Below are 14571 nucleotides of genomic sequence, written 5' to 3' on the forward strand. Positions count from 1 at the left end.
AGAATAAACAATTTTGTATAATTGCTACACTAAATCATTCTGTGGCAAACCTGCCATCATTTCAGTAGAATACATAGGATAGCAAATGGTAAGAATTTAGAGTATTGGGTATTGGAAGACTGTTTAAGCTTTACCTTTAAAATCTTTGATTCAGTCTTAGTTAATTGATGTTTGCCTAAAAATATGTTTTACAAGGTTTTCTTAGAGTTTATGTCCAGATCATGTGCTCTAATTAGCTATATAAAGTCCATATCGTTAGTTTATAATATCACCATTTACAACAATGGTCATGTATAATTTTCTTATCTTCCTACAGCCACACTGGACTCTTGATATGTTCTGGATGTTCCAAGAAACCAAGCTTTAGCTTGGTAACCAAGATAGTCCACTTTGAATTAGAAATGATTGGCAACTGGGGATTCAACCACTGCCAAAAGTAAATTTATACCTTTAAGTTAATAAGGGTAATTATAGCTGTAAGCAAAAAGCTTCATTTGTTTAAAATGTATAAACTTGATGCATTCAAGGAAAATTTATAAATTGAACCAGAAACATGAGTTTTAAGTTTTTTGTATTTAAAATAGATTTCATCAGCAGTATACTCTAGTCCGTAGTTGAATCCTTTGCGTGAAGATTATTTTGTGGGAGTGTTGAACAAAAAGATTTCACTAAAACTACAGAAAACAATAGTGTTAGCAACAATCTAGGATAGACAGTTTTTTGTTTACTTGAAAGTTAATATGAATCAGCTACAAGGTTATTTGACAGCAAAGCACACATTTCAACTTTTTGGCATAGAGGTATTTAACTCAGAATAGGGTAATGTCTCGATTATTAGTATTAGGGAGAACTGAAATTGTCTTAACAGTGAGTGTGAATCCTGATATAGGCACTGTGATTAAATGGGGAATCTTTGGGCAAGTCATTTGAATTTATTTGAAAACTGGGATCACAAAGCTAAGTCCTGGATGGTTATGAGGATTTAAATATAAATCTTTGCCAAGATGCCAAGCACCATATCCCACCCTATTGGGTGCTTCCCCGCCCCCCTCCACATTTTAGCTTCTTTGGAATTGGGGGTATATCTTAAACCCATGGTATCTTAAAATTTCTGGTGGCCAGGCAATATCACTGACGTGTTCTTGCTTGTCCACACATGAACTCAATTATAGCTGTTGGTATGCTTTAGATAGTATAATCGTTATTTTTAATTGTCTTCTAAATTATGGTTCAGCATAGAAATGTTACTGTAGTGCAAAAGCACACAGGAGCAACAGGACATAAAGATATTTGGGAGGAAATATTGGGAGGATAACCACAATTCCATATTTTCTTGCAAAGGAGCAACCAAGTTTTTCTTTGAATCAAGTAAGGGATGCCTATAAGCTATAATGCAAAGAATTAATCTACTAAATGCCAAACGATGCAGTTTTATTCATGAAATTAAGCACTGGGAAAATTAAATTTCAAAGAGACTGCTGTAACCAATTTATGTGGTTTGCAAGACTATCAAATTGTAGTTGGCAGCATTCTTATTCTTGATCATACATAAGATAATGGCACTTCTTGCAATTGGTTTCATTGTAGATTTGAAATCAGTAGGTAAACCAAGTGAGTTCAGTAGGCTGTCCTTACTCCAGTTGAGTGTAACCTATTTTGATGAGCATACCTAGGATACAGGCATTTTGTGGCTTGCTACCAACAGAGATGAGGACGGAGTTTGAAAAACATTAGAATTTTGAGAACTAATTGGTCTGATTTAGTCACGTATGTGTTATTCTTCCAAAAAAGTTAGCAGAGTTCATTCAGTAACAGTGTGAAGATATCAAGTCTTTATGAAAACGAGTTTCATTAAAAAATGGTCACATAAGTCAATGAATTGATTTTGGTGCTGTCATTAAATGAAAGGTTTGAGTTAAGAAAATTTACATAAAAATGTATAGTTAATATTTACAGATAGTACTTGTGGCAATTACTATGGTAAAGTTTCTATTACTATCTCCTGTTTTCTATCTGTGATACATTCTGGGTAAATTTAGGAAACTAATTCTATAATATATCTAGTTCATGTTGCAGTTTTCCCCATCCTAAGGATGTATTTCATGGCCTGTGTGTTTTACAAATAGGAATTCAGTGTAGGTTCACTGTTTGCATTTGTAGTGATAACATTTTACTATTTAAAATTATATTTGGTTACTTCTCAACATTTTTCTTTTAATAGTCTTCATTCACTTTAAGCATAGTTTGTATTCTATCAGTCTGAAAAAAACTCCTTCCCCCATTGGGTTCAGAGCCCACATACTACTTTGATTAAAATTTTATTTGGAGGGCCCTAGGATATAAACATTCACTAGCTTGCAAAGTGGTTATATATTTAAGAACATTTTTATAAACATCTCAAGGAAGGTATTTTTTTTGGCTTCATGTAACAAAAAAACGTAACTGACAGTTTATTTCATGCTTGGGTCACTAAAGTCTAGAGTTAATGGATATAGGATTTCTGCAGCTTTATGATGTCACTACAGTTCTGGCAATTTAGGAATATTTCCCTAGCACTTGGATTGTACCCTAAGGTCAAATATGGCTGCAGGAATTTCAGCAATACATCTGCATTCTAGATGCAGGATGGAAAAAAAGCTGCTCTTTTTAAGACTTGGAAGTTTAGAACTCAACACTTTTAAGTACATCTCCATAGCCCCACCCAAAGAGGAAACATAGAATCTTAAGGTTTGATGCACTGCTTCTCTGAATCAAATTGACACAGGAAGAGGTAGAGTGGATTAGGGAAACTAGCAGTTTTAACCACAAGTTCAACAAAGACTAAGTGAAAATAAAGGACAAAAAGCAATTGATTTACATGGGAAAAGTCTAAGCATGCAAGTTCTGAAAATGCTAATGAAATTGCTTATGGCAATGGTAAAGTATTTGTACAGGGTGGCACACAAGTATTTACTCCTTTGTTACTAATTGCTATCATTTTGACTTTTAAGATAAACCGAAACTAATATCCAGACTTCACAAATGAAACCTTAAAAACCTAAATAAAGGAGAGGAACAAACAAGCTGAGGGGGGAAAGGCCATGTCTATGAGTGGGGAAAATTTACATGGAAAACCTATTTCCATTGTGAAAAAAGGTTTTGGGGAAAATGTCAATACCTAAATTTCCGGAGTCCTTTCCTTGATCTACTTCTAATTTACTTAATGCCCAGACAATACCACTACTCTCACCTCTCTGTTAGGACTTCCAAGGAAATATCTTTTCCTTAAAGTTTGCTGACTAAAGTAGGCCTTTCCTCAATGTGGAAGTGTTTGCTCCACTTTAAAAATCTTTCTGTCTTTATACTCTGAAAATATCTTTGAAGCCTAATAAGTCAACAGGCACTTAAGTTTCTATTTATTCTGTTAGCCCACTAGAACAGGGCCATAGTTTTATTATGCAAGCTGGGATATACTGTTTTATTTGTTGTATTCCAGTAGGACATAGGAGATACAGTATCAACATTAATTCTCTGTACTTGCTACCTAGTAAATCCTGATCCAGAATGTCCTTTCCCAGTAACAGGAAGAAAAACTCTAGGCTTCTTACATGTTGGTCTTATGCTGTGAGATGAGACAGATATTCAAAATGAGGTCAGGCTTACTCAATATGCCCAACCAGTTAAGAGCAAACTTCATAAATATGTTTTACCTATTTATGATTCATCCAGCTCTTAAACACAGAAGTGTTGTATTCCATCTTTTCAAGATTATTGATAATAGTCCACAAATCCTTTGAGTTTACATGAAGTCTGGGTCTTCACCTACATCAAGGACACTTGAACCAATGTCCTGAGCTTTGAAATTGTGGAACCAATGTCCTGAGCTTTGAAATTGTCCTACCTGCCCTTTAGGCTACCTTAAGCATTATAGTGATTATTTAAAAAAAAAAAAGACTCAGAACAGAAATAACCAGTTATTAGCCTACAGGAAGGAAATTTTCTGCTTTTGAGAGTTTGCAACTAGTTCACAAGCTAAGAGGCTATGGTAAAAATAGAGACCATATAAACAGATTTCATCCATGCATAGTCACCAAAAAAAATCCTGATTTTAGTAGCTATATTGCTCCTCCAGGATACTTGTATTTAGTATTCATTGAGGGGTTGTACAGTAAATTGCCCTCTATGGACCCTTAGCTAAGTTTCATTGCTTGTGCTGGACTAGGCTCTGCTTTATCTCAAGTTAAAATTCACTATGCTTTCTGGCAGCCAATGTAAAGAAAAAAGGCATCTTTAACAATGCAACTCTAACTTAAATGTTTGTATTAATTTAAAACAAATTTTGTTTATATAATTGCATAAAGTTATAATACGTATCTAGAGTAGGAAATGATGTTAATTCATAAATTGTATCTTAATATTCACCTAAATTGTAAATTCACTAGTTTGTTATTTTGCTTTCTTAATTCTTCAAAGCTAAATATACTCAGGGTGTCTTCTGATACAGTTTCGTTTTGTCTCTATGATGTAGCTGCATGAAGCTTATGTTAGTTAAAGGAACTTCCAGAGTTTTTCTAAATTCAGTCATCACAAAATAAATTGATTAAGATTAAGTGCTTTTCCTGGATTCAACAGAATTATAACTTTTGAATAGCTACAGGGTTACTAGATGTAAAATGACAACCTCAGGGAAAATTCATAGATTTTAGTAAGTCTGAAGTATGCTTTAAATTTCTCAGGCTGCCCTTGCAAAATAAGTTTGAGAATGTGCCTAGATTGTCAGTCATCTACTCTGTCAAAATGACATTTCAAAATATCCCTGGAATTTTGGAGAGAAGAATTTCACAATATTTTTAAATATGCATTTAAACAGCATAGTCCAGCTGTGGTTCTGTGAAAGCATATTTTTTTATCAAATTTCTGAAATAGAAGCTGAAAGCCATGAGATAAGTTTGAAATATGCAATTTCTCCTCAGCCTCACCGTTATGTTCTGGGCCTTCTCATTTCACCTTTCAGTCTACCCAGGAGGTCTCATCTACTCTGGTTTCAGATACGATCTAAATATTTCTTCAAATTTACATCTGCTGCTCAGACTTTTTTGCCTTCCAGACCCATATACTTGAGATCAAGCTCAGTCTAACAGGAACTGAACTTTTCCTGCCATACCCCTATAAAATTCAAAATAAGCTGGTTCTCCTTCCGTGTGTTTGTTTGTTTGTTTATATCTCAACAGCACCAACATCCTTCATTTAGTTTTCAGGCATCTTTGACATCTTCCTTACTCTCTCATATTCAGTCACAAAGTTTATTCAAGTCTACTTCAGAATAGATAGATCTCAAATTAATCTCTTCCATGGCTATCAACCTAAGTCTAAGTCACTATCATCTTTCCTGGACTTCTGATATAGTTTTCTAATAGGTCTCATTTATTGCCATTTGGATTCTTCCCCAATCCATTCTCTCTCCTGCTACTCAAAAGTGTGGTCTGGGGCTGACAGTATGCACATCACATAGGAATCTCAGGCCCCAGCTCAGACCTGTTGAATCAGAACTTGTATTTTAATTAAGAAGTCTCTACATTATTCCTATGTATATTAAAAAAATCTTTTCCAAATGCAAATGTGATTGTTACTTACCTGCTTATGAGTTTCATAATTATACATATTTTCTTAAGACATTAAAATCCCTAATATTCTCTGAAATAGGGACTTTAATGATTTTGCTCAAATTTCCTTAAAATAATTTTGAAGTTATTTGCCACTTGCAAATTTTATCTAACATTTTAATCAACGATTGCAAATATTTTTAAGCATAATGTATTTGTCTATGTACTTTATATTTTTGACAAAACTTTGGAACAGCCAGGTTAGCTCATTAATTTATGGGAAATGTCCAGAATATTAATTAGAAGCTGGTTAGTCCTCCTCAGATCAGATTACTGACTCTAAGAAAAAGTCTGATTTTGTTTTTTAATTCAATAAACATGCATTTAAATTTCAAATAAACATGCATTTCTCTGACAACTTTCTCACTTCTCACTTCTGAATTCTAAAAGGGAGAATAGAGAGAGAGACAGACAGATGATAGGGCCCAAAACCTTACCAACTGTGATAAAGGTACATCCTTCTCTTTCAAAATTCTGCTTTGAGCTATGCCTTGGAAATTTTTACATCATGGGGCAATAGAATGGGTGCAAGGTATGATTTTCTTTTGTAAAGTGGGAGTTAACTGGCAAATGGCTGAAACATTTTGAGGACAAATCACTATTAAAGAGAGTCCATACTGAAGTTGATTCCCTTCAAGATACTTAGCACTCTTTAACAAATGTTTGTGTACCCTCAAGGGGCAAGTACTCTAATGTGAAGACTTGGTCTTCAACAGCCAGCATGATTCAGGCCATACCTATTACATCTCCAAGTTTGTCTTGCACTTAGAGGAGAATTTAACATGAAGCTCCTTCCAAGGCCCTTCAGAGATCTTAGCTATATGTGATTTTAGTGTGATATTTGTAGTATTTGTCAATTTTTAAAATGTGTGATTGTTATTATTTCTCCTTCAACTTAAGTATTCACTTGTGTACATAATTTTATATTTGCCATTTTGTATTTTCCTAATGCAGGTCCCCCTAATTGTGTAAGCTTTGGATAACATACAACCTGGATCTACCCCTACCTACTCACACCATTTTGTATTTACTTGTTTTCCTGTAGTCCCACTGTTCCTTTGGGGTCGGGGTTACTCTACTGAAAACAGGAAAATTAAATGAACCCATGCATTTTAGATGCTATGTTTCTCCCATTTTCTTTTCCTTCTTGGTTCTTAGGAAAACTAGTTGCTAGGCCCTCAAGATTCTGGCAGGAGACTACAAGAATCTTCTCTGGGAATCTTGACTAACTCAAGAGGAAGGACCTAAAAGTACTGGCAGAAGTTCTCCAACTAAATCGATCAGTCAGACCACTGTACTGCCAAGTGTGAAATTCACAGTAGACAAGCCCCACTGATGGGCCCAGGCTTCCAGTCAATTTTTTATTCTTGCACTTTATGAATGGGCAACTAAGAATTACTAGGCATCTGGAGAGACCTCAATATTAAGGATAAAACAGAAACAGAAAAAACAACTTGAAGAAAACAGACCATGCATAGGCAAGTAACTATCACTATTACCCTCAAAGAAGTCAAGAGAAGCTATTGCAACTAAGAAGAAGAGAATACTACATTAAAAATAAATTTAGAGAACCAAAAAGAACTTCTATAAATTAAAGAATTGCAGAAATAAAGACCTTAAGTTAAGAGATGAAGGATAAGTTAAGGAAATCTCCCCCAAATAGAGTGAAAAGACCAAAAAAAAAAAAAAAAAAAAAGAAGAGAAGCTATAGAAAAAATTAGAGGACCACTTAAAAATTTCTGTGAATTCCAAATAGCATTAACAGAACATGGAGGGAAGGAAAAAAAAAAATCAAAGAAAAGATTCAAGAAAACCTCCCAGAATGGAAGGACATCAATTTGCTAATTGAAAGGGCCTACGAAATATCCATCCCATATGATGAAAATAGATCCCAACACTGTATGTTGGAAAATTTTGGAACACTAGGACAAAGACTTAAGCTGTGCATTTCCAGAGAGAAAAGCATGTCACATAAAAAGGACCCTAAGTCAGAATAGACTTCTCAATAGTTAACTCTGCAAAGTCTTCAAAATTTGGAAAGAAAAAGATTCTCAAACTAGAATTCTTTACTCAGCAAATCAATCAAGTATGAATAATTTTTACTGACATATTCAAATATTTGAAATTTAAATAATTCTCCTCCCATACTTTCTCAGAAAGAGCTGGAGGGTGTGCTCCACCAAAACAAGGAAATAAATGAGACATAGGATACAGAAAACAGGATATTGACACCACAGAGTGGTGCAAAGGCATCCTCCAGGATGATGGTGAAGAGAAATCCTCAAATGACCAAGATACAGAGGGCAATATGTCTAGATCTAGGAGGGACTTTCTTAGGAAGATGAAACTGATAGAATGGTTGATGCAGTAGGTCACATCATATATCATATTATAGTTATTGTAGATATTACTATTTTAAAATTCTCTTATTAACTCCCCCAGGAATAGTTTATTTAATGCATTAATAAAGAAATATGATGTATTACTATATCACAATGTCTTAAAAATCTTTTTATAACATTGTTTCAATATAATTGATTTTTACAATAATTTTATATATTTTATTTTCTCAGGAGTCCAAAGGCTTCAGCAGATGCCAAAGGGGTTAATGGCATAAAAACAATTAAGAACCCCTGCACGAGGAGGACCTTGGAGTCTCCAATTAGTCTCTAGAATAAAGTATAAGAGTGGCATGTCCTGATTGCTAGCGAAACCCCTCAATGATGGTAAGTAACCCCAAGAATTAATTTATCTCACAGGAATGTGATTGGTAGGAAAAGGCGAGAAAGTGGAGTAGAAGAGAGGGATGGAGGGGATGTCAAGAATTATTAGTTCAGAGATTCTTGACATTAAAAAAAACATTCAATGTAGTATCCTGAATAGGTAATATATTCATTATGCAAAATTTGGAAGGCACAAAGGAAATAGCAGAAAGGAAGTTCCTCTCTACCTCAATCCCTCGGCCATATTTCCTGTCTGTGGAGAAAACCAGTGTTACTGTTTGTAAATACTACCACAGATATGTTGTGCACATACCAGAAAATATGTAGATATGTTCTCCTCTGCCTTTTATTTGATAAAATAGTAGTATATGGCACATACCATTTTACAACTTGTTTTATTCACTGAACAATACATCTTGGAGATATTTTCATGTTAGTATATAGAAATTCCCTGTTTATTCGGGAGTAATAGCTGTATAGTTTTCTACTGATAAATGTATCCTAATTTAGTTCCCTAATAATGACCCTGTAGGTTTCCGGTCTTTTGCTGTTACAAACTGTGCCACAATGAATATTTATATATTTCACTTCTCACATGTTAGAGTAATATGTTGGATTGATCCGTAGGGGTGGAATTGTTGGGTTGAAGAATATATGCATTTGTAATCTTGATATTGACATACTGCTTTCTATAAATGTGGAACTAATTTACAATTCAACCAGCAGCTGTGAGAGTGCCTGTTTCCCTACACTTTGACAAGGTGTATTCTCAAACTTCTATAGCTTTGCCAAAATGATGGGTGAAAAATGGTTTCTTAGTATTGGTGAGGTTGAGAATATTTTTAAATGCTTCAAAGCCATTTGTGTTTACTTTTATGTTAAACATATCTTTCACTTTTTTTTAATGAGTTGCTGGTCTTTTTCTTATTGATTTGTAGGAGTTCTTTACAAAAATTAGTCTTTCATCTGAGATATTATTTATATCTCTTTCTTTTTCTGACTTTACCTATACTATGTGTGTGTGTGTGTGTGTGTGTGTGTGCGCGTGTGCGCGTGCATATGTATTTTTTCTTTATATTTTTCTTTTTTTTAGCTTTTGCCAAGGAAATTTTTTCTTGTATGTATGTAGTTGAACTTATCTTTTATCTTATGTATTTGGGGTTAGGCTCATACTTAATGAGTTATAAAAACATTCCCTTATCTTTTCTCTAGTAATCACTTTTTTATTTTTCTCTTTGTAATCATTTAAATCTTTGATCCATATGGAATTTTAGTATAAGATGCTATTATTTTAATGCATTTTTATTTCAGTCTTTTCCTATTCATATTTTTATCCATAGATATAGTTATAGTGTATACAGTAGTTCCCCCCTATTTGCAGTTTTGCTTTTCTTAGTTTCAGTTACCCATTGTCACTGGGGTCCGAAAATATTAAATGAAAAATTCCAAATAAACAATTTATAAGTTTTAAATTGTGCGCCATACTGGGTAGCATGATGAAATCTTGTACCATTCTTCTTCGTCCCACTTAGAATGTGAATCATTCCTTTGCCCAAAGTATCCAGGCTGTATACCTTACTCACCCATTAGTCACTTAATAACATCTCGATAATCAGATCAACCATCATGGTATCACAGTGCTTTTGTTCAAGTAACGCTTATTTTACTCAATAATGGCCCCAAGGTGCAAGAGTAGTTATGCTGGCAATTTGGATATACCAAAGAGAAGGCATAAAGTACTTCCTTTAAGTAAAAAGGTGATTACAGTATAACAACATATTTTGAGAGAGGGTGAGACACACACATACACATATACACACTATATTCACATAACTTAGTATGTTGTTGTAATTATTCTAATTTATTATTAGTTACTGTTTTTAATCTCTGTGCCTAATTAATTAAACTTTATCATAGGTACATATGTAGAGGGAAAAACATAATATGTACAGAGTTCAGCACTATCCACAATTTCAGGCATCCACTAGGGGTATTGGTCTGTATCTCCACAGATAAAGGGAAACTATTGTACGTATAATTTGTGTAAGGCTAAATTTTCTTTCATAGCCTAGAGATACTTAACCATTTTGGGGAAAATATAATGAAAGTTAGCAACCCTCCCCTCAGTTCAAATGCACATATATTCCAAATTTTGTATATAATTTCAGGTCTCTGACTTCTTTTTCTACAAACAAGAGCTTATTATATACTGGGCTTTTTTCACTTAGTTATATATCTTGCATGCTGTGCCATATCAGTATATAAAGAGCTTCTCATTATTTTCTATGGCTGCATTATATTCCATTGGATGAATATACCATAATTAATGTAACCATATAGTACCATGATGAATTTATAGATAATACCATCTAGTGATTGAAGGAATTTGGAGCCATTCTTCCTGGATTTGAATTCCAGCTTCAGCACTTATTAGTTGTGTGACCTTAAGCAAATCAACCTCTCCAAATCTCAATTTCCTCATGTGTAAAATGGGAATAATACCTACCCATAAGTTTATTAATTTTTACTTATGACTGAGTAATACACTATAGACATATTATGAGCAATATATTTTGTTCCATCTCACTAGTATGTTGTATAGCTGCTGACAGAACAGAGGCCTACCAGATTGCCAAAATTCCCATCCTTAACTTTTACTTCATTTTGGTGTGGTAACCTACCCATAAGCATTTAATAGTGTCTGACTTTAGGCAAATCATTTAATTCTTTAAACCTCAATTTCCTCATTTGTAAAATGGGAATAGTGCCTACCTCATATGACGATAAAATGATGTAATATATCTAAAGCATTTAGAATAGTATCTGGCCTGGAGGTGAGTATTAATTTCTTGCTATTACCCTAAAGAAAATAGCACAGGTGTGAGTATATACAAACGATAAATTTCTAGAAGCAAAATAGTTGGACCAAAGGGTTTGTGCCTTTGTCATTTTAATGGATAAATATATGGGTTGAAATACAACCTTAGTTGCTGTGATGTGATAAAATTAATGATACAAATTCTACGATAAACTCATTAGTTTAAACTAATTGTTCTAAGATAGCGTAATGATCATTGATAAATGGGTCTCGTGGCTATAGTGACATATGAGAAACATTTGAGCATTTATGCTAGTTCAATTCATATTGTAATAGGAAGCCTGCCCTCTAGGAGGATCTTTGTTTATCTCTATCTTTTAATCATGTAGCTGCTACTACTACTAAATAGTTAAGTTTTTACTTTAGTTTTATTTTTAATGATTTGAATAGGTAGATCAATGGATAGATTTACCAGACAGAAAATCAACAATGAAACAGTCTTAAAGATACATTAGACCAGATGGATTTAATTGACATTTTTAGAGCATTTTGCCTCAAAGCAGCATAATATACATTCTTTTCAAGTGCACATGAAAAATTTTCCAAGAAAACAGTATGGAGGTTCCTCAAAAAATTAAAAATGGAATTACCATATGACCCAGCAATCCCACTTCTGGGTATTTATCCAAAGAAATTCAAAGACATGCATCTGTATATTTATTGTAGCATTAATTTTATGGAAGCAACCTAAGTGCCTATGAATAGACTACTGGATAAAGAAAAAGTGGTACATATAGGCAGTGGAATATTACTTGGCTATAAAAATAATGAAATCTTACCATTTGTGACAACATGGATGGACTAGCACATATTATGCTAGGTGAAATAAATCAGAAGGCAAATACCCTATGATCTCACTAATATATGGAATCTAAAGGACAAAATAAACAAATAGACAAAACAGAAAGAGATTCATAGATAGAAACCAAACTGATGGTTGCCAGATGGGAGGAGTTTGGGAGGCTGGGTGAAAAAACGGTTAAGGGATTAAAAAGTACAAATTGGTAGTTACAAAATAGTCATGGAGATGTAAAGTACAGTATGGGGAATATAGTCAACAATATTGTAATAACCAGGTGGGTACTAAACTAATTTATATAAATTATATAAATGTCTAACCACTGTGCTATACACCTGAAACTAATATAAAATATTGAGTGTCAACTAATTGAAAAATTAAAATTTGAAAAATTAAATGTTAAAAAAGAATAATTTGATGAGCAATCTGTATCTTAACTTGGTAATGTTTCTCATATGCATTTTTTAGTTTAGTGAATAAAAAGGAGTTTTAATTAAATTTATTAATTTTGAGTATTATTTCTGACTTCCATAAAGATTGTATATTTTTTTTTTCCTTTACAAGCAATTTATGAAAATGCCTATTTCTCTTTTGTTAAAAAGTATTTTGTTGGCTGAAGTGATCTGAGAAGTTTTCAAGTACAGAAGTGAGCCTAATAAAGAATACAGTTTACCTTACTTTCATTGAGTGCTTCATCTATTTGACTCAGCTGCAAAGATAATTTTTTTCAAATAGTGCATTTCATCTTTCATATATTTCTTTGCTATTATTTTAATTTGGGTGGAATCTTTCTAATCTACTGATATCTAGTAGTGTGCACACATCAAAAGCTAATTCATAGTTTCATATTATTTCTTGAACTTCTCAAATGGACTGCAAGTTGCTGTCATTCTCTGCAATCCAGGAGTGGGTTGGTGGTCTTGTGGTTGTAGCCAGACCACTATGGCAGCATTATGAGTCCTGGGATTCCTGAGGAGGTGAAGTTTAAGAGCTTGGTGGATAAATGTTTTCAATTCTACAAATGTTTATAATCTGCTTATCATGTACTGGGTCCTGTTGGTTGCTGTAGTTGCAACGATGAGTAATAACCTGTTACTACATTTAATCCTCTCAAGAATCCAGTCAAATGCTGTCATCCCTGTTTTACAGATGAAAGAATCTGGGCAGGTCAGGTTTTCACTTGCCCATTGTGACAGAATTAAGGAGCAATAGACAGGTAGTATGCAAATCCAGGCCTTCTGGTCCCTTGTATACTTTCCACTATTGTTAGGTAGACATAATGCAGTTTAATGGAGGAGGACTGGGATATATTAACATCTAACAGGAATACAAATACAATGTTAATAATAATACTTTGATGTCAGAAGGAAAATTTTGTCTATTAGAATGATCTGTTCCTCAACTTCCTACAATTTAAAACAATGAGATAGCATTTCACACAAATATTAAAAAGGTATGATAAGACCAAGTTTGGTGAGAAGAAGAAGAAACAGGAAATCTCGTGCTTGCTGCTGAGAGTGTAAACTAGTGCATCTACTTTGGAGAGCAATTTAGCATATCTAGAAAAGTTGAAGAAGTATATATCCTCAATCCAGCAATTCCAATTCTTGGTATATATTCCTGAGATTCTTTTGCATGTGTATTTAAGAAAACAGGTACAGGAATGTTTGTTGCAACATTATTTCTAGTAACAAAAACTGGAAATAAACTAAATGTCCAACAGGAGAATTGACAAACTGTGATATATCCATATTTGGGAATACCATACATGAGTTAAAATGAGCGAACTAAGTTATATCAATGAATAATACATTTTTAAACTATGTTGAGTAAAAAAATTTGCAAAATACATGTAGTATACCATCTAACATTTGAAAAATATGACAAATTATGCTATGTGGTTTAAATTAATATAGTCCTTTATATTATAATATAAAGACACATGTGGGTGTGGAACAATGCCAAATTTAGATTAGAGATTATGATTACTTGAAAGAACTACCATTTATTGAGCACTTTCAATATGCTAATTATCAGGTTAAGTTTTTTTACATGTATTATTTCACTTAAATCTCACAAGTCCTCTAGGACATGGATTCTCTTATTTTTCCCACTTTACATATTCAGACGCTGACACAAATTAAATAACTTTAACTTGCCCTAACTGACAAAGATGATATGTGGTTGAACCATATGGAATTCCTACAGTATGCACCAGATTTTCTCAATATTAACACAAAGAAACAATAAAATATATTCCTGTAAAATAGCATTTTGGAGTATCATAGATGAGACTTTCTAATGAGTACTTAGAAATTATATTCCTTTGACATATTATAAGGACAGTACTCTATAAATTACCCCCAAAGTGTTCATGACTGTTACGTTTATCATTCTCAGTTTGAAGTGTCAAAAAAAGTGTTGGTGAGAATTGGATGGTGGAATTGAGGGAGCAACAATTGCTCTCTGAAGGCTTAGAGGTGGTGAGAGATAGGGACTGCAGCTTGCCTTTGTTCTCTCCAACGCACT

This window comes from Pteropus medius, unplaced genomic scaffold, assembly GCF_902729225.1.
Source record: "Pteropus medius unplaced genomic scaffold, Ma_sr-lr_union100, whole genome shotgun sequence".
Lineage (NCBI taxonomy): Eukaryota > Metazoa > Chordata > Mammalia > Chiroptera > Pteropodidae > Pteropus > Pteropus medius.